General features: G+C 43.9%; 1 long non-coding RNA gene across 2 annotated transcripts in view; it reads right to left on the reverse strand.

The window, feature by feature from the left end:
• Nucleotides 1-22,440, reverse strand: part of LOC112552750 (uncharacterized) — a 227,803-nt gene that overhangs the window by 165,181 nt on the left and 40,182 nt on the right. The gene's annotated exons all lie outside the window — the stretch shown is intronic.

Raw genomic sequence — 22,440 nt, forward strand, 5'->3', positions numbered from 1 at the left:
CTCTCTCTCTCTCTCTCTCTCTCTCTCTCTCTCTCTCTCTTCTCGCGATTCCTAATGAAACGATTTAAATTAAGGTGGAAGAAACGGCGCGTCGAGTTTTTTTATTTTTATGGAGGGGCTTTAACGAAGAGAAGACGATTCGTACGCGTCGTCGCTCAGACATAAATCTGAATGTAAATCTGGATGTAATTTTTGATCCGTTGGACGCGCGTCAATGGATTCTATCGTTTAACTCGACTCAAAACATTTATATTCTTGAATAAATCACGTTCCAAGATTTAAGATACTAATATCTCATATTTCGAATAAATTATTTTTTTTTTGTCAATCAATCTCAAGAGAGATTCTCCGGCTAATAATTTTAAGATGGATGAAACTATTATCATCCATCTCGATGAAATTCCCTCGTAAATGTCCAAATATTCATGAATGACGTGAATATTTCCCTACCCTTTATATTACGCTGGCCACGAGCGCCTTTGCACACGCGCTATTCTATCGTGCATTTCTCGACGGCCACCTAGCTATTCTTAGTTTTCGTCGAGCGCATTGTATCAACGTTACAACGCCGGAGCCTGCAGTCCGTGCAACGAGGGCGAGGGGACGGGTGACGGGAGGGAGAGAGGGGGCGCGGTATAGGAAGACCGGGACAGTTTTATAGAGACGAATTCTCGTCGTAAAGACGTCAGGGCCACCTCCGCAACTCTCGCCTGTCTTCGCGAAAATGTTACGAGTACCGGAGGATTCACAAGTTACCGCGTTACCTTTCCTCCCGCGCCGTCGTCCTACCATCGGAGACACACACAGGTCTCTCTTGGTCTCCTCTCCCGGTCGTCTCTCCTCTCTTTCCCACGAAACGACGTTCGGTGCTCGGAACGACTCGTAATTTCGGCCACGTTAAATCCTCCGCGATCGACGACCGAGCGAATTCTCTCATCTGGATTCTCGCGATCTGGTACTGGCCCTGTTTTGCACATGAACGAGGAATTATCGTATTATTGTTTCCCGTCCCTCTTTCCTCTCGAGGACCAGTTTCTCGCGCCGTTTATCGGTACATCTCGCGTGCGCGAAAAATGTCCGTAAATCCTGCCGCACACATTTCCGCCGTTTCCGACGTGGCTCCACCTACTCGTCGTGCCAGCTCGTCGGCGCCCGATTCCCGTGCTACGTAATAGACAGAGAGAGAGAGAGAGAGAGAGAGAGAGAGAGAGAGGAGAGAGAGAGAGAGAGAGAGCGCGGGGAGAGAAACTCCCGATGTTGTTGCGTCTGACAAGCTTTTTCTGGTACAATAAAAGTCAGAAAGGGGCAATCTATTACCTTCCCCCTACGGCCTATTCTGAAGGCGGAGAGGCCTGACTGCACCGCCGTTTCGAGCCGGTCGGCGCCCTTTGATCCGCTCCTCTGCCTCCAAGTCCTGCTACTGGAATTTTCTATCCGCTACCAAGACCGCTACTTATTGCCGCTTCTCGTCTCGTTAATTTATATACGTATGTACGCGCAACAGTGAACTCTTCATCCTCCACCTGTCAGCCGCTCCTTTTTTTTTTTCGTTCTCTGCACTCCAATGAGAGTGCAAGCAACATGTCTGTACATCGGACTTTTGTTCAGCTACCGCTGAGTAGAAACAAGCGTGTCTACGTGACGTAGTCGCCTAATGGTTTCATTATGTCCTGTTACGCTTACGCCGAGATTTCTTTAAATCTTGAACACCGAAAGTCTAGGTAGTATCCTTTCGATCTAGAGAGAGTACTACGAGAGGTGGACTAAACGCAAAACTATCGATGCTAATTTCTCACACATTGCATATCTGTGTTATTTTACAATTTGGGATTAATTTATGTACTGTAATCTATTCATTCCTACGCGAGTTTTAAAGATTTACAATGCAATAAAATTGATTGATTACCTATAGATATCGGTAAAGTCATCGCGCAGACATCGCGAAACGAATGAAGCTCGAGAGCGATAAATCAATCTAAATAAACGTTACATAATTAATATCTAATATAGATGTACGTCTCGATGTGGGTTATCGCATCGGCGATAGAAATGAAAACTCGACTCGCTAGACATCGATCAAACACGAAATTTCGATAACCGTTTAACATTTTAATACCGTTTATGCTTTTCGCTCGTTTCCATTTTCCACCTCCATGCGTTCTAAACGATGCCCTGTAGCAGAAAGAGAATCACCACCCTAAAAGAATCCGATGCGCTCGGTAAAACGAGGTCGTAGATCTCGCGGCGCCGTTAGATGTGACACGTCTGACTGCCGGCCCCCTCCTCCCCCTTTCTCTCAACCCTTTCTTTTCTCCTCCTCGACTTGGCCGCTGCCGACTTGGCGGCTTCGATACCCGTCCGTCACGAGCCGTCATTAAGCCCCGGCCAGATTCCTATCTGAACGGACAGCTGAGCCTGGATCTGGACGGCGGAAAGAGTATCGGCTTCTGCGAGCCGCTAGCATTAAAGCTGCCGACGGCAAGACCAGGGTCAAGGCTTCGACAACCCCTCAACTGCTCGTCAGCAGCTACCAATCGATCAGCATCGCTTTGCCGTTCGGCGTACTATTCTGGCGATTACGAACTAAGCACGCACGGCAAATCCACGTCACGAGACTTGACAATAATTAATGTCTTTTCTTACGGTTACTCTTACCATTGCTATTACCTTTTTTACATTTTATATTAAGACTAGAACATAAATGCGCTACGCGCGCGCCACCAAGCTTTTCATATTATATATTTTTATATTATTCGTTGATGATAGCGACGTGATGAAAAATAGAAACTCATTCATTCTTGTTCATCTTATCTTTGTCCTTGTTCAAAAGATGTCGATTCAAAGTTTCATTCGCTACTAACCTCGCCCGTCTTTTACAAATTGTCATTTGCAAATTGACAGTAACTCACGAAATTAGCGCAGCAAAAGAATCAATCAGCATCAGCGGAAAAGCGGCAACAATAAACTTCGAGAAATGCGAGTAATCGACTTAATAATGTCTAGTAATCTCCTTTTTTATAAAGAATTATTACTAGATATCCTGGTTAAAAAAAGTAGCAGACATTTCTACAATGATTATAAAAGGTTGAATACATCCAAGTTGAGATTGATTTGATCAATCTCTAATTAAAATATTACAACAGCGAGAAACATAGCCGGTTTCTCGGCAAGCAGGATCTTGATTGCTAAATCTTTATATGAAATAAATTCAATAATTGTATCACCAACTACGTATCACTTAGTTTAGCAGACTTTCAACGTAGTGGTGCTGTAATAATTCGATAATCAAATATTTTTGATATTAATTAAAATCCCTTATCTTCCCCACAAGAATTATATATTGCGAAAACCGGCTATGTTTCTTGCTGTTGCCTGTTAACATGTACTCGGCTTGTATTAATGTATTGTTTAAAATATTAAAAGAATTCCAATATATACGTTTTACTTATTTACGCTAATTTTTTTGTAAATATTGTTTCACATTTTATATTATAATTATGTAATATTAAATATTTAAAATTATTGTAAAAGTTTTAGATTATTTTAAAATTATTTTAGATTATTATAAAAATAACAAGTATACAATGTATACATTTTTAAGATAAATGACAATGTAACCATATTATACGTATAATAAAAACGACTTGTTTAATTAACAATGTATAAAAATTTCATCATCTGACTAATCGTGACGAGAAATTTATCCATTTGCGCGTAGAGCTTTCTCGAAAGAATGACTAAAGAATAAAGATAAGAATACTGGCGATGTTTCGAGGAAATGCTCATTGTGCAATTCCGCTGCTTTGGCTGAGGAGATAAACGCGAGTCCATTTTGATGTGTCAGCTAATCTCGCCGTGACATATCACGGTGGCTCGATCGATCACCAGGCCATTACATTGTCTGATTCGCCGCCGCCGCAATAAATTATTACTACCGATAAATCGGTAAAGAGAGTAACGCCACCGGCGGATAGTAACAGGTCCAGACGCGAGTGACTCGCGCAGATAACTCGCAACACGTTGCCCTCTCGACAAGGTGTCAGAGCTAATGTCAGTTTCCCTTTACTGATTCAGCAGTCGGTTCGCCACGCTAATTTGCGCTCCAGCCCTCGCGGAATCTTCTCGCTCTGGGATTTAGCTACTTCGACTTCGATACAATACCGCGTAGATACGGAGGGGAGATTAAAACGTTGAGCTGAAAGATACGATTTCGACTCATTTGCTCTCGAGACATTAAATAATTCCGCGACGTTTAAGATAACATGCCGATAACACGGAATAATTTATAACGTATGATAACTTCGCAACATTACATTACATTTCGTCTCTCGACTTTATATTTAACGTCATTTAGCAAAGATCTATCTCGAGCTCCGCTAATTTCGTTCGCACAACGTTTTTTTTTTGAGCCGATTGAATTACCCGAAAACAAACTTAAGCCCGACGCGACATGTCAAGCTAGAGCTGAAATGGAGTTTTCGGTGCTGGTTACGACCGGTACCGGCCCGAAATGGCCTGCTAATGACAAGGCGTTAATTTAGGAGGAGGAAATATCTGCCGCACAGCCATAGCCGTCTCGTCGGCCGTTGTCGAGCATTATGGAGGAGCCTATGCATCAAGGTGATGAACGATGTTCCCGCGACCGCGGTGCGGATGAACCGCGAGTAAATGAAAAGAGGCTGGGAAAGGTACCGAGGCCTGGTAGCCACCAACAACATACGTGGATCAGGCCGATCCTTTAACGGCGAGACTAAAAAGTTCTCGTTTATTTTCAGATCTGCACGTTATTTTCACTCAAAATTCCTCAAAACCTCCGCTCCGTTACGCTCCGCGTGATGACTGAATGTTTTATATGATGAGGTGCTTAAAATAGATGCTAATATAAAATAATATCAATTACAGAGTACATTTATATCTTCGCTGATTGTGATCAAAATATAAATTCATTTATTAGGCTGTTACGATTCGGTATGAGATAGTACATTTTCGCGTATCAAATTTATCAAGTATAATATCTTTTATATATAAGATATAAAATAAATATAAAACATGTTAAAAGGTATATATATATATATATATATATATATATATATATATATATACATACATGTACTTTCGATTTTATATTTAACTATCAATTAATCTTATCTCAAAACAGGAATTAGAATTTATGATTGTCAGTTAATAATACGATTATACTTTGTATCGATATTATCTATTGATTTTTCTTACTGATACATAAAGAATATAATTTAAAGAACTCTCTGTGTAAAAAGTTGGAAAAATTAGATCTCATATCTGATATTTTATCAAATATGTGATTGAAATCGAAATAGAAATTATAAAACAAATAAAGTTGGCACTTAGGCTTGACATTTGATTAGATGAATCGATAAGATATTTAATGTAATGTAATTTAAAATAATAAAATTGTCATAGCTAGAATAAAATATTATTTTATGTTATCGTTGAGATAAAACGTTGTGATCTAAAGAGAATTTTTATTTAAATGTATATTTTTGCACAATAGTTTCTCACTACATTTCTTCTCTTGTAGTAATTTATCTGATAAATTACTTTCATTTAAACAACTTGTGATTGTGCTGTTGATAAATCTTCCCAGTAAAAAAGTATAAAAACTATAGTAATTTATCTCGCTGAAGTAATGTCCGTCTTACATTACGTTATCGATATCGTGTCATTACCGTTTATATTAGAGAATGTTTTCTAATAATGCGGAATAGATTTGTAGCAACGAGTCGAGTTTGCCTCTAACATCTCTCACATTGAAATCGGATCAGGGAGAGCCTTCTACAGAATTCTCCGCAGGCGTCACTGCAATCCCATTTATTACTCTTTTCATAAGGAATTAAATGAGAAGAGATCCGGCGATAATGGCAGCAAGCGTACTTATGCGTACGCGGAATTGCAAAATGGCGAACGTGCAGGCAGTAAATCAAGATACGAAGCTCATCGGGTAGCCGTATATTGCGACAGTTATACGAGCCATCCATCATCATTTAGAGGCGGCATCTATCAGCGTCACCACTCGCGAGAGCGATAATGACGATTCAACGGCTTAGCGGCTCGCTTTGACCCACGGCAGCCTCTACAATCGTTAATTTACAGGCCTTTCCTCCGCCTTGACGGTGTATCTCTCTCTCCCTCTCTCTCTCTCTCTCTCGTGTACTCTTCCGATAAAGTCGACGGCTGTCGCGGTAATCGCCTCTGTCAGTTTCTTTCCGTGGAAACCTCTCAAAAGCGAGTCTCTCGATAATGACTTCGTACTTGGAGCGAGCATCATCGCGCACGCAACACGGCGTGTTACGTGCCCGCGTCGGATCTTCTCACGTGTTCTTGGCCATCCATGGTGTTAGACGTATCTCGCGGATCGGATAATTCCAGGTCACCGGGCGGAAGGGCGCGAAGGTACAAAAAGAGCAATTACGTCGTAGCTCCATGTCGAGGGAGGGGGGAGGGGGGAGAGGAGGGGTATCAGTCGTATTTTTCTTTCCCGCGATTTTTCGCGCCGGGAGAAGAAGGTCTAGAGGCTTGCGTTTACAAGGCTTGTGTACCGTCGAGCAATCGGCGGCGGCAGCCGTCGACGAGAAGAGAGTAAAGAATGGGGCGGACCGGGTTGAGCATTGTACGCTGATAGATGTGTCAAATCCGGGTCGTATTGTGCACGCCGAGATAAATGGAGCCCGGGTGAAGAAGCAAAACACGCGCCTTTGTTACCGATCTGCTCATCGAAGGTAATTTGGAGCGCTTCTCCTCGATGATATCCGTAACGGTGCAGTAGTCGCGGGGTGCACATTTCGCCTTGATTTAACCGCGACCGCCGGTAACGACCAATTCATCATTACGAGGAGCACTTTGCATATCGAATCGGCCATCGATACGTACTCTCCCCTCGCAAGTACGTCGAGAATGCAAATATAGTATATCCTTGCGAACGTAATAATTTGTTTAATAGATACATTTTTGCTGTGCGGCCAACACATGAAAATTTACAATATGAATTTCTACGTTATCATGCTAAGAACATAAGTTTAATAAATTCCATTCGCGATATGATTTTTCCATCGGCGCGGAAAAAATATTACCATGCTACACGCGCGGGAAAAATACATCGATGTTTGCCATTATTTCATTAAAAGTAAACTCGTGTCGTGATTTTCCACAGAGAGTGGAATTTAAAACCATACGTTGTAACTTGATTTCGTGAGTTTGCTTCTAACAAATTGCGGCGAGGTGCCTTATCCCGAGTGTCCGCGTGTCGTTCATTCGAGGCGCGCATAACTCAGTCCGTTCTCTCGTGGTCGCTCTATGATTAGCCTGCCCTCCCGCGGAAACGTTCGGCAAAGGACCGGGAAAGAAGGGGAAAAAAATGAGAAAAGAACGATGGCCGGTAGTTGCACGTCATCCGAGAAAGACGCATCGCGGTCCCCGCGCCGATGCTAGAAATGGGAGAAAAAGAGAAGGAGAACGAAAGCAACGGGCACACTCCGCCACCCCGACGACACGGCTGGGTGCGGAGCTGAAAGCGAGAATTCTCCCGCGGCGCGGAGCCGCGGCACCCGCTCCGCATAAATCATCCCGCTTCTGCTTGGAACAGGGAGGCGAAAATAGATGGAGCTCTCCCTCTTTCTCGCTTCGTCCCCCGTTGGCTTTATAGGCGAAGAGCACCCCGTACATCCGCTCGAGGATATCCCGTGGGCACACACTAGAGGTCTTGCTTCTTCTTGCCTCTCCTGCATGTGACTCCCCCCTCTCCTCTCCTTCGACGACGAATAAAGACCTCCCACACACCCTCGTGTCCCAGGTATCTGACCTGAACGACGGGACATACCGCGGAAAGTCGTGACAATCCACCATCTCCCTTCTCCCCCCCCGCTCCCTCCTCTCTTCTTCCTAATATAAGCTCCTAAGAAAAAGTTCATTGATAGAAGTATCGTATTCTGATTGATGGGTTATACATAAAAGCATTGGACATAAAGTTTGCCCTCGATTCCTTCTAAAAGTAAATCTTAAACAAGGACGTGTATAAAAGCAAAGAGCGGAACGTTCGAACTTCTAATAGCGGATATTGTCAATGTTATATTATAGATTTTGGTTCAAAGAAATAAGCAAATAATGAATTTTCCTGCTTGGTTGCGCAGCATTTCCGGAAAACTTTGACATGGACTTCGACCCCGCGCCTGATAGATGATGTGTCGAGCGGAAATCGGCAAAAATCAATTCGTACCTGTTGGTCGTCTTAGATGCAAGACTGGCACCGCTCGTTTTGCAGCATTAACTGCCGTTAATGCTCCGAAGTCCTCGGACTTGACGTTCCCATTATATCCAGTCTAGTTCACAGTATGGGTATCCAGCATCACGCTGAGCGAAGCTCGTGCGCTATAAATCTTCGCCCTGTTTTTATGTGTTTGACCCCCGAGCGACTGAGTCATTATTAGACGCAGCTTTCAGCCTTAACCCACTAAGAATTTCACAAAACCGCACCGTCCCCTTTCTCCGTTTTCTGACATTTATTGACCGACCGCTCGGCTCGGTTCGTTCCCTCGGTCCGAAAGTGCATCGAATTTATCGCCTCGTGTCAACGGCTCTCATGTTTTGCCGCCAGCTACCGTCTTACCCTATCTGATTTCACGCTTGTTCCTCAAATCATAAGAGAGGTGTTGACAAGGAAGCCAATGAACAAATGTTAAACGCCACTATTCTTAACTTATCGTCCATATGTGTAAGGCTATGTGATTTTCACTGGAGAATATAGAAAAATTCTTTCCCCCGCGTAGAAACAACCAACGATATTACCGTGAAGACAATGAGAACATGCGCCAACCTCTTTCTTTTTCCCCCTCTCCTCTCTATCCGCTCTCTTTCGTAACTAACGACTTCTTCGTCCGACGACCATTTCGTCAGCGCTCGGGTGTAAAACCGACAAATCATGGCCGCCCGGTCAGCCGGTCAGAGGGCGAGCGACATGAAAAATTGCTGACGCTTCCATGGAAAACTAATAACGCCCCGCCACATCAAACGCAATTCCGGGAAATTATTACGCGGGCCACAACCGCCGCGGCTTATATGGCGCGCAACGTTTAAGGCGGAGGTGATGTGGTTCCTACGTCCTGGCACGGTCGTGAGTAACGTTCCGAGTAATATTACGATGACAGTAATTGCCGCTTTGATCAATGCGGGCCCGACCGCGAGTAGGCGGCCCGTCACGCCACCGGGATTCAACGCGATCCTTTCCGACGTCGCCATTCCCCGTGTGCTCTTTATCTCTCTCTCTCTCTCTCTCTCTCTCTCTCTCTCTCTCTCTCTCTCTCTCTCTCTCTCTCTCTCTCTCTCTCTCTCTCTCTCTCTCTCTCTCTCAGAGGAGCGTTGTGTCATGTACGCGTTTATTGCGAGGGGATGATATGTGCGAGTTATCGATTCGTTCGCTTTGTGCTCGAGTTTGGTGAGAGTAGAGATCGGAAATGTCGAGGACCGTTCGACACTTTGCCCCCCCCTCCCCCATCTCTCTCTCTCTCTCTCTCTCTCTCTCTCTCTCTCTCCCCTCCTCCTAGGTACACTTGTATTACATTTCTCTATTTGTGACGTCGCGCGTGTTTAGCAACGAAATGCCCGGTTCTCGTCTGCACGAGAAAATGTTTTATCAAGCTCGTTTCAGAAGTGTTTATATATTTATTTTATCTCGATTTTATCTCGATTGAAGAATCACGAAAGCGTGTCGAAAACCCAAGTTACAGAATGATAAATTTACAGGGGTAAACGACATCGTAACGTGATTCCTCCGTCAGACAAGTTAGCACTCGCGCCTGAAGCAAAGTGTAAACATCGTGAGATCGTGAGGCCGAGATATCGTCGGCGAGTCGATGCCGATTAAAAATTACGATCCTCGAAAATCGCCAGTGCTATTAGAAGTCGGCAAATGACGACACCGGCACGGCACGGCGCGGCGCGGCGCGGCGCGGCGCGACGCAACGCGGCGACGAAGAAAAAGAAGAGACACCGAGGCTAGCGGCCGCTCTCCGGGGTTTTATTTGCGGCGGAATAAATAAAAATTTACGAGCAATTTACAGAGGGTCCTCAGCCGCCAGGTCAGGGGGATCCATCAATTTACTCCGAAGTGCTCGTTTGGCGCGCGGGCTACAAAATCGTCGACGAAGTTCTCTTTATGAAGCTAGAATAGATTAATGCTCTCGTTTGTTCGGTAATGGCCCCGATAAATTATCTTAATAGCTTGAGGCGGCTATAAATATATTCTCCGGTTCCCGCGCTCTTACGCTTGTTTTCCAGCTATATCGGCGATCTCTCGGCGCGGCTGTCGAACTACCACGTTTTCCGTGTCACTAATTCGAGGAGAAAATGCGTATCGCGAGTATCTGGAACGAAAGGATTTACCGCCGTTATCGTGCGGCGGCACGAATTATCGCGGAGATCTGTAGAAAACACTTCCGCCCTGTCCAAAGCACCATCCTTTATTTTCTTCGAGAGGATATAAAATCTTTTAGAACCAAGCTATGACTTCGGGGAAGTGATATTATAAATTATTTAAGGCCCGATTCTAATAGCGCAGCGTAGCAGCGAGTCTAGCGGTGAGCGAGTTATAAAGTTAATAACTCGGGAAAAAAAAAAAAAAAACCAATACACATGTGTTATAAATGAAATATTTTTATTACGTCACGTTGCGACGCGATTAACGTAACGCATTATTAATACGGCGCGTATATATAATGATATTGCAAAAATCATCGGAAGGGAAGGGAGGAGCGCGCGCGGGAAAGAAACACGCGCGGCGGAACGCGACGAAATGCGTCCCTAACGCGTAGCCTGACCGAAAATAATCGGTCGCGCCATTAGCCGTGCGCTACGCTCCACCGGAAGATCAAACGGATCCTCCATCCGTCAACGGCGCGCTAATGCACACGTTTCACTGCGCCGCCTGCGCGTCGGTATTTGGCAGAAATTAGGTTGGTAATGCGTCAGCAGCCGGTGCCGGGCGAGCACTTAACGCCGTAAAGTTGTTTGATGGCACCGCTATCATCCCTAACAGCTCCTAACAGTCCGACGCCCACCTCGCGCCGCCGTCCTCCCCCCCTCCCCCCTCCCCCCTCCCCTCCCCCGAGTCTGACACTGCAACCGTGAGTTATTCACTTAATGCGGCCATTACGCGCTCCTCGATGGCGCTTCATCCTGATTTACTCGACAAGCATTTATTGCTTCTATCTCGGCGGGCGATATTAAACCCTCTGCTCGCATTTCCTACGCGCGTACGTACGTTATACCTACGCGATTCGGTCGGCGACGTTGAAATTGATTTGAGGGCGCGAGCAGCGTTGGCATAAACAATCACCGGGAAATTGGGACGGTCGTCGCGCGAGCTCGGGATAACGAAGACTAATCACGACGCTTCGAATAGCACCTAATAAACTCACCCGACGGCTTGATTATGCATTCGTTTCTTACGAGAGTCTATTTACGTGTCTCCAAATGTAAATTTGAATCGAGACAATTTATATTCTTTGTTGTACCAAAATTATATTGTGGAATTTGTTAAAAATGATAAATTGGCGGCAGACGAACTTTAGACGCGCAGACGATAAGTATGTGTGTATTATATTAGCGGCTGTTCTTGAAACAGTGCCCAAGATATTTCAAACAGACGAATCAAATAATTCGAATTTATTATCACGTATTATTCGTGGATATTATGAACTTTGCACGATGGGATGATTCCTAAAGTGAAAACGGCGCCTAAAATTAATGGAATAATTATCAGAGATTCACGGTTCTTGAAAATAGAGGGACCCGCGTCGATTTTCGTCGGTAGTGGTTGCGGCGATTCGACGGGGCTGGCATCCTTTGTGGTGTGCGCGCAACCCCGTCTCTCTCTCTCTCTCTCTCTCTCTCTATACCCTCGTCGTCGTAGCGCCTCGCTCGAAACCTCGTAAACCCGGGAACGACCAATTAAACGAAACGAGCAGCGCACTGATGCACTCTCCTCTCTGGCTGGTTGCCTGCCTGCTGGCATTACCTACAGGTTATACGACTCGCGGAATTACCCTCAAATTACACAGTTCGTACCGATGTGTGCACTTCCCCCCCTTACGCTGCGCGGTTCTGTATACTTACAGTCGGATAACAACCGGCTGTGTTAGCGACGCCACCATTCGCTACGACCGAGAGAAGCTACGTTCTCGCGCAGCCCTCGTCTTCGCGTTCCCTATCGAAGTCGAACGAGGCGGCACGGCCGAGGGGATTCGCGAGTCTGACCAGAGGTATATACTTGGCGAGGAGTAGAGTAGACTCGCTGATGATCGACCGGCAACCGAAGAAAGTGACGGTTATGAGGGGCGTTCACACGCGCCTTCGATTTGACTTAACCCGCTCTTGGAGAACGGCGTTTCCTGGAACCTATAAACTCGGTAGTTGGCCCATCCGCTCACGTTTCTCCCGTTCTTCTCCCTTCGCACGGAAACGGTTTCTTCGAGAGTTGCACGTCTTTGAGAAACCAGCATCCGAGAAACGCGGCGCGGTACAACGAGAGGCCTATCACAGCTGATACTCCAACCGAAGAAACAATTCGGAATATTGAATGAACTTACTCGGATACAAAGATATGAAAAAAAAAAAAAAAAAAACGGAACACGAGCATAGAATTTCACGTGTAATATCATTCGTCAAGCCTAATGATTTATTTTCTACCAATATTTTGAGATAAGAACTATGCCCAGTAAATCTCTCTTGTATCGCAATAGAGTCGTTGGATTACATCACAATTCCCTCTGGACAGAATTATTAAGGGGGCCATGCTCCCTGTCAAATTATCTGGATACTCTCCTCCTACTGTACGTCGACGCCTATCACCCTAACACGCTCGGAGGGACCAGGTGCGAGCAAATAAAATTCTTGACAACATAATCAGGAATTGTATAAGCCACACACTGCGTCTATCAAAAAGTGATTTCATTTTCATAACATTCAATGGCTTCGTGAGAAAGTATAAAACGCGTCTTATTAAAAAATTCAGCGACGCCATTTGAAATGGCCGACCAACCTACCCGGCTAATTCGCTACTGCTTAACGTACCGGCGATGTAAAAAAAAAAATCTGTATCACACATTCCTTTACTCGTCGATGCGTCGCTAACGAGTCAAGTCGACGAAGGGAAGCATGCTACCGAAGCCTGCGTTCATTTCGATCCTCCTCGATCCTCCTCGTTGTGTAACAGGACGAGTAGCCGATGCCGCCGCGGCTTTTTTTTTCCGTCCGTATGAATTTCCGATTCCGCGAAGCGCCTCGCCGCGCCGAAAACCGATCCGCATAGTCGTCGCCGTCGAATACATTAGTGATTCCTAGCGGGCGACGCGCTGTAATGAATGTTTCCGGTGACAGCCGACAGCGGGGAATGCCTCCCGCGACAAACAATGCGGCTCTGTTCATCGGAGCCGCTTTCAACCCCGGTGCCTCTGTGTGCGCATCGGTAACATTTCGCCGCTGCCGCGTGCGAGAGAGGGAGACAGGAGCGAGAGCGAGAGCGAGAGAGAGAGAGGCCCGTCACCACCCCGTCGCTTACCCGAAATTCATTCCTGCCATGCCCGGATCCATGCTCGATCGCTTTCTTCGTTCTTCGAGGAATGCCGCTCGTTCGATCGGATGCGCGAGTCTCTGGCGGATTATACCTCGTCAGATTCTGCTCGACCGTTTTGCGTCGCGAGAACTTTCGGAAACTGAATACGCGTTCCTCGCGTAGCACCCGAACAATTTGCAGATATTGGCAGTTACGGTTACACATTCAACCCTAGGACTCTGACGAGAGAAACGGTAACATCCAACAATTGACATCCATATTTCCGCTTTACGCGGAATACCGTATCACGTATGTGCGATCTGTATCTAGGAAGAGAAAACAGTGCGATCCTCTGATTTACTACTTCGCGACAGCAACGGAAAATATATTTCAAGCCGCAATATCGTGCAATATTGGATTCGAATTAATTAGCGATAATTAAAATTTAAATGGTATTCCGAAAGAGAAAGCTTACTTTCTCTCTAAAGCAGAAATTAAATACATTTTTAACTATTCGCGCTCTCTTTCTCTCTCTCTCTGTCTCTCTCTTGTCATATCCATTTAAAAATAAATATATATATATATATATATATGAAACGTAACAAATTTCTACTTAATTAAATGATATCGAACGAATTATCACAAACGGACTGAAATGTATGCAGTCACGGTTTATCGCTTTTGATAACGAACGGGAAAAAGTGCAGCTTAACCCCGACGCGGACGACGGATTCTTCGGAGTGTCGTATCCGGTAGATACGAGGTTTAACCAAAGTGGCCGCTACATTGTGGGAGGTCTTAACATATCCAAGTCGAAAATTGGCCGATCTGTTAGCGATGCCGGTATGTATGCGTCCGGGAGATCGGAGGGGGGGCGCGAAACTACACTCGTGGTCTTCGTTCCGCCGTTTGCATGTGTGCTCACATTTGCCGAGCTACGCCCGGCAGATTCGATGTTGGAATGCGGGGCCACTTTGTAGGGGGGCCACCCAATGCCCGCGGAGTCCATTTCCATTGTTGGCGGCTGTATCGGTAGCCGGTGCCGCGAGAATTCCAGAGCTTCGTGCGGAGATACGATTCGTTCGTGTCCCGCAGCGGCAACCGCCGTGCCGCTCGCATCGCTCGCATTATTTATACGGTGATCCATAATATCGGTGGCGAAGGTATCCTAAAATGGGATTATGCGCGAGCCGATGGACCTTTATGCCCGGTGCTCCAAATGCGGCCATGGTCAAATGATAAATTCTAACTCATCTCCGTATTATAAATTGATGATATCCCTGTGACATCAGATTTACATTCACAAAAGGCACATCTTTATACACTATAATTTATTATTAATGCTGACAAAAATAAAAAAAAATTTGACGTGAGAAACATTAACTCGGCCTATAAAATCCAATGATTCGACATAGACAATGTAGTGCGATTTTTGTGGTGTAATTCGAAACGATCCTTGTGTAAAACCCTTAAGACGTGCATTATAACGTTGCGTTCGATTTGCGCTTTGATGAATGAATTATTTAAATCGAAAAGTGTAGCTCAATGCAGCTCGTGTATACGAGACTGAATCGATAAGTTGATTTCCATTGTTGCTGGCTGAACAGCCCTCAAGAATTCCGCATTCGTATACGGAGATTGAATTTGCGCCGCAGCGTTCCGCGTGATTCCTACCGTTTGCATTGCCCGCATTATTTGTACAGCGGACTGTAACCACCACCGTTGCAGTAAGAACGTCCTGTATCGTTCATGGGATCTTGGAACGTTTGCGTTTTAGACCACACAATGCGGGCTGACGTTGTTGCATCTGGGGCTTGAGTATGTAACATGTGCGAAACAGTCGTTCGGCATCGAAACGCAGTTTACTCGGGCTCTCATTTGGGATTAAGTGTTACTAAATCTCGCGTTTATTATCGCGAGATTTGTTAACTCTCTTTGTGATCGACTCTTAAAGCTTCGAAACTCAATTAGACGGAAAAACGGCTAATTTTTCGATTTAATAAAGATCGTTAAAGGAAACAGGACACACCTGATATAGATTTAACAGCGGGGAGAAATGCGCGAGCAAAGTGTCTTTCTCGGAAGTGTCGTAAATTTTCTTTTGTTTAAACGGAACGATAAAATGTCGGACAATTTGTATTTTACGATCATAAATGCGCGTTGTTAAATCTTATTCTACACCCGTAGCGCGTTACGAGCGGCATGAGGAAACATTCATCGGAGAGAAACGAGGCGGCCGAACACGTGTACATCTGACTCCAATCGCCATTGTAACATTCGAGCGTGCTGCGAAGGAAACGATCGCGAAAATCGCGCCGTAACTTCATCTCTCGTGTCCACGAGTCCTACGTTGCATTCCTACGTTATGTCACATCGCGCGTAACATTACCACGAGAGAAAACGTGTTAACAGGCGCGTGCGCACAGGTCCGACGATAAACTCCCGCGCGCGCCCCGTTTCATCGCCCGGTAAGCGTCATTTAATTCACGTATATCCTCGTGGGCAGAGTATCGCGTTTGTTACACGATCAACGCCACGCAGAGTTGCCAGGGGCGGAGTTTGCCAGAAACGATTCAGAACTCGAACTCCGATCAACTTGCCTTGTCTCTATACTATAGCGAGAAAAATCCATTGAAATCCAATCTAGCGTGTCGTTTCTCGCTTCGCAAAATGTAAAACAGTCCCAACTGGAACACGAATTAGTCAATGATAAATTTTCCAGATCGGAGATCCTCTGTGTCGTATATATTATCAATTCCTCCACCGGCAATTCGATACTTTTAAAACAAATTTTTCATCATGGGTATCTACGGGTAAATTTTAAAAATCTACTTAGTAGAACTTTTAAAAATTTCATGGATAGAAATCGCAAAAATAATTACGTGGCTAACTGGCAGGCGACTCGAGGTGCTCTCTACTTTGGTTCGAGATTTCTCTTATTCAAGGGGTGTTTGGGGTGTTTCGAGCAACACTTCGTAACCCGTGTATGCGTCCGCGCCTGTAGCGCTCAGCGACGTGGGCCGACGTCATGCCGTCGCGCCATGAATGGCCCGAGATTCATGCCGACCCCGCGCTTGGATCATGTAGCGTCGGGGCCTTTAGAGAGTAGCGAAGAGTCGTTGATCAGAGGCGAGGTTATCTCTTGTCTCTGCAAGAGGCGGCCGAATGAAAGGCACCGACAACGTCCAGCAGCGGGCCATACATCACTCGCGGCCTGAGTAAATAAGCGGTGCCCTACATGACCCCCCCCCCCCCCCCAGCCAGCCCCTCGCTCGCTCGCTCCTCGGCATAAGTCTTGTCTTGTCTCGCGAAGCTGCCATGATAAGTGTCCCGTGAAAAAGTCGATCGCGCTTGTTTTTTATCGTTCTGCCAAACCCAATATCTCGCAAACATGATTCTAGAGCTCAACGGCGAATGAACCAATAATTTTACGTATAGTTATAATTTTAATTTAATATCAAGATTTAAAGTAACAATTATAGTTTTGTATATGTGTAAAATCTGTCGTATGATGAAAATAAAATTACGCACACCCTATACTTTATTTACACGTCTTAATCGACGCTCGATTCAGCGCATTCGCATGCGCTACCCTATAATTATCCAACACCTGCCGCAATAGTAAATTATCGTCGTGAAAGGTTTATTTGTGTATTATATCTCGAGGATGGGGAAATGAAAGTTGGCGATTATATGTATACTTGTATACGTGCGAGACGTTAAAAAGAAAAAGAAAATCCATTCGTTAAAATATCGCGTATAACGCGATAAATTGTTATTTCTTGTATTCAAGCGAGTCTTATGTTTCTCTCCTCCATTAGCTGCGTCATTTCAATTACATTTGTAATCACTCTCCTCGTCATTCTAATTATTATCGCCATACTTATCGCCACGATACTCATTGATATCTTATATATTAATCGATACGTTACGTACGAGGATAAATTCTTGCAATTTAATGAAACATTAAAAATAATGTGATGTATGCCAAGCAAATAACTCATGATGAGATAATCAATTCAAAATATTTGTCGTAGCGTTTTGCGAAATTAATTATAGACTTGACTGGAGACAGAGATTGATATATAACAGGCAATGTCAATTTCTCGTTGCTTTTTTTAATAATCAAATTTTTTAATATTGATTTACATAAATAATAGTACTTCTTTCATTAATCTGAAAATTTATTGCACATCGAACGAATTCTTATGAATTTTTATTAATCTATCTTGATGTATCACAGGTATTTATCTCAATTGACTATATTAGAGATGTTTTTTTTATTTATGATTAATGATAGATCAAGGATTTTTTATGTCGAAATTATTTTAATTTCTGATGCGCATTGTATTTTTATGTTCTTTGTCCTATAAACTCATTTCCATTCACCGAAAGCCATTGATCCTAGGCTCACGAGTGACTTTGAAGCGAGATGATGGATATTGAATTGCTTAGTTTATTCAATTTCGTGGATATATCGCAGAGTGAGCGCATCCCATGAGAATACACTTTTTTCCGTAATCTTCTAAAGAAACTAATAACAGCGTCAAAGTCATGGCCTTTGAACAATCGCGCCATTTGAGATTACAGTCCATTTCTTCAATCCAATAGAAAGAGATCTTTACAACATTTATCCGAATCTCTCTTTTATTTTAAAACGTACTTTATAAATTCCGTAAATACTTGACAAGCAAAACAAGTTAAATTAAATCGATAATTATAAATAAATATAAATTATAAATTATAGATAATTATTATAAATAAATTGATATACAAATTCATATACGATTGCTCATTTATTAATATTTATATTCTTGAATAAATTTCTTTTTATAACATTTGACTGGTAAGATTCTATAATATATATATGACGTATATAAAACAGAATATGTGTGTGTGTAAGAGATATTCTAAAATTATTCTAAAAAATCCTAAATTTATATGCGATCGTTTTGCGGACGCGGGGATCACGTCCACATCCAGATTGCTCTTACGAATGTTTATACTATTTAAAGATACGTATATACGTATGACTTTTCGCAACATAATATTTGCAATACGTCATCTCACATTATTAAACGTGAGATTAGACACTAAAGCAACTTACACATCGCCTGTCGTAATACGCCCATTTTAAACACATACGTACGATCCGCACACCGGCACACGATGAACATCCCTAAAATAAAATAGCTATCCGGTTGGCAGTTAAACCGGTAATATGTTTCAGGAGTAAATGGCCGGATTCTGATAAACACAAGTTATGCGCTTACGCGCAATGTCTTTTCGGCCGTCCAATAAATTAAAGTCTCCCCTTACCCCTATGCACCGGAGCATCCGCTGTTCGGTACGGGAAAGTTAGTATGATTATAATTTATTCTTGATTAGCATTAATCCTCACGTTCGCTCGGTCGCTCCCTCCTTCCTTCTCTCTCTCTCTCTCTCTCTCTCTCTCTCTCTCTATCTTTTTATCCCTATTCAGTTCTACCCGCCACCCTCCTCTCTTTACCTCTCTTTCAGCATTAGCTTCACCGTAGCTTTTATTGGGCCATTGGTCCGGCCGTAACTTACACTTATGATTATTAATGCCGACAGATTTATCGGGGATTGGCACGAAAATCTGAAACGCGAAATAAAATGGTACATAAATTCAATTAAGGCCGGGTGTCGCGCGTGAAAGTATCGGTCGCCGGAGCTATCGCGCGACGGCGGTGCGGCGCTTTCCTGAGCGAATCGTCCGTCGCCGGTAACGATAACTCGAGTATTTAATTCGATTGCAAGTCGAAAGTGATACAATGTTCTCCATGGTATCGTTGAACGCGAGTAAAAGCCCGCAGAATCCGTATAACGGAGAAAACGAACGAAAATTGCTGGGTATCGAGTATCGATTGCGCCGTTCGGATTAAGTACTACAAACTCGAATACTCTCGATCTAAGCAGCTATTTCAAAGATATTGCAGTTTGCCAGATATAACTGCAGCAGTTATACGTTTCGCGTATACCGCGCGCAAATGATAAATAAACTAGTTAATACCCCGTCGCAATATTGTTTACAAAAATTCGTAAGAGATTTATGCGGCGCATGCGGTATGTCATTTGAGAGGCAATTAAGGTCAAGGAAGAAAACGGATAAACTCTCTAATATGCTAATTATAAAAAAAGCCTGGACGTCATTATAACTCGTTAATCACTCTCGGTCTTTTAAATGCCTCGCGACCTCACTCAATTAGCTGTTAACTCAGCGCGATTGCTTCTTCCCCTCGCTTTCTTATACACGAGGATATTTTTCTCGAGATCCTATAACGCACCGGGTAATTATAAATATCAGGATGGGCGATCAATATCGGCGCATCGCGTTAGTCCGAGTGACGTTATCAATTCAAAACCGGTATTAACTACGGTAAGAAAAAGCATCAATAACCAAACGCGTCAAGATGTCACCATACTTGATTAATGGAGTGACTGTTGGGTGGATAATGATGGATGAGGAGCACGTCGTTTCTGGGTATGGATGACTAATCAGTCCGTATATTCGCTCCATTGAAAATTTTACTATTAAATTTACGTAAGCATCATCCGGCGGAGTGATATTTGTAACAATATTGACGTTCGTAAGGTCTACAAAATGCATATTGGAAACGGAATTGGAGCCTGCTGTCTCCGATGGACATTTCCGATAAACGTTGAAAAATATGTTTCGAAGCATCGATTATGAAAATGAGCGAACGATTGGTTCAAAGACATGCAAAAATATGCCTACGCGAAAACACGAGATATTCCAGATACAATCGTATTCGCGACGCGCTTTTTAAGTAGGCTTGCAAATTTTCGACATGTTAATATAACGCGGGGATGCGTGCCTGGCACGTCAGATAAAGCGCGCTATCTCCGCGAGACGCGTTATTTATCGACATACCCGGAAATAGCGATGTCCCGGCGATATCGCGACGAAAATGCGATATATTTCACGTATACGCGCGCAATCTACAATTCTTAATCCGCGTTTGTCTGTTCTCGCCAACGCCGGTTCCCCGAGACTCGAGAGAGCGACATTAGCCACTCTTATCCATTCAAACAAAATGTCAAAGTGCCAGATGATAATGCGCGGAAGATAAATCAAGCATGCTGAAAAGATGACGGTGATAAATGTAAACACGTCTGCCAGGCGGCCCCGGAGATAGTTACCGAGATACACGACGGGTCGTGACTGATGGCGATGTCGTGAGATGTGGTATCATAATAATTCATAAAGGCCGAGGCCAGAGGCTTAATCGCTGATTAATGAAAGAACAGACTTGTCTCGATCTCCGCTCCTTCTTTTTCTCATTACGTCTCTCTCTCTCTCTCTCTCTCTCTCTCCTTCCTTCGCGGACCCTCCGACGCACTTCCCGCTTCTTCCTCCTCCTCCTCTTCTTCTTTTTCTCCTCCTCCTCTCTTCTTCTTCTCCTCCTCCTCCTTTTTCTTCTTCTGTTTCTTGGCACGACGGTGCTGCTGCCTGACGTATGTATATGTACCGGCAGAGTGGGACGAGTAATCCGACATGTGTTCGTTTGGGCGATAGACCCAATTAATGTTGCGGCGGCCACGCTGCCCTGTCGAGTCCATAATTCACCGGGGACGGCCCCCTCCACGAGATTCTTTGAGGCAGGGACGGAGATATGCAACGAACGCTGCTGCATCTTTCAGCCCTCCTCGCGCTTAATGTCGGTTAACGCTATTCTTGCCTCGTTCAAACTTGTTTGCCTCTGACTGTGTTATGAATAATCTTTTATTACATCACGACAAATGTAATTAAGCATACGTCAGGACCGAGAATAAATCCTTGAAAAAAAAAAAAAAACCACTTTTCTGAAAGTGTTTATCCATTGATTGAATTATAGCGGTAAACGAGGCCATTAAAGTAGCGATTTCACAATTAAACGATTCACATTTGAGAACGATGCAGTCGCAAAAAAAAAAAAAATTTTCGACAAGCATTTCTCTCTCTTTCTTATCCTTGACTTATATTCTTTAAGATCGATATATCTGAATATATCTCGAGGATAACTTCTCGTCGCCTTTTGATTTCCTTCTTTTCTTCTATACATAGTTACAATTTAACATCGTGTTTCCTCTTTTATACTTGTGTGTACCGTTTGTGGAATTCCGCGCAAAATAGTAATTTTACGCGATTGCAGAGATAGAGATAGTCGTCCGTGCAACGAGATAACAGAAGATAATGCTCTTATCGACAGTGGACCCGATCATGTATCTACTGCCATCTAAAGCTATCTGCCATCAACTTGCAATCGGAGTTTCAGATCGCCTTAATTTCGATTGCATTGCAGAAGGGACGTCTGCCGTCCCCCTCCTATCGGGTGGGTGTTAAACTAATGGCCGATTTACACGAGATGCTCTATTTTAAACATAACGACGTCTCTAACGGCGGCACCGCTAGATTTCAGATCAATTATAACGCGCGTTGAATATTTATGTCTGGGAAATGAATATTTATACCGGAAGATGTATAACGTCTCGCTCAGGATACCCTATACATTCGAACTGTCAGCCAATAATTATAACGTAAACTGTTGGTGCGGCACTCTGTAAAAATAATCCAATGTTCCATTTTCCATTTTAATATATCATTGTGCAATCCAAGAACCGTTTTCCGTCTGTTAAGCGGAATATACGTACACGAGGCATTTATTATGTATAAGTTCCATTAATTAGAGCATTAAACCCTAACGTGTGTGCTCATAATGAACTTGGACAAATTTAGATCGCGGATATTCGAGAGAAAAAATTTTTTTATGGCCGTATAATGCGCAACTAGTCAATAAGCGGTAACGAGCTGGGATACTTAACACGGTAACCATCTT

This window comes from Pogonomyrmex barbatus, unplaced genomic scaffold (assembly GCF_055798465.1).
Source record: "Pogonomyrmex barbatus isolate J1 unplaced genomic scaffold, ASM5579846v1 scaffold18, whole genome shotgun sequence".
Lineage (NCBI taxonomy): Eukaryota > Metazoa > Arthropoda > Insecta > Hymenoptera > Formicidae > Pogonomyrmex > Pogonomyrmex barbatus.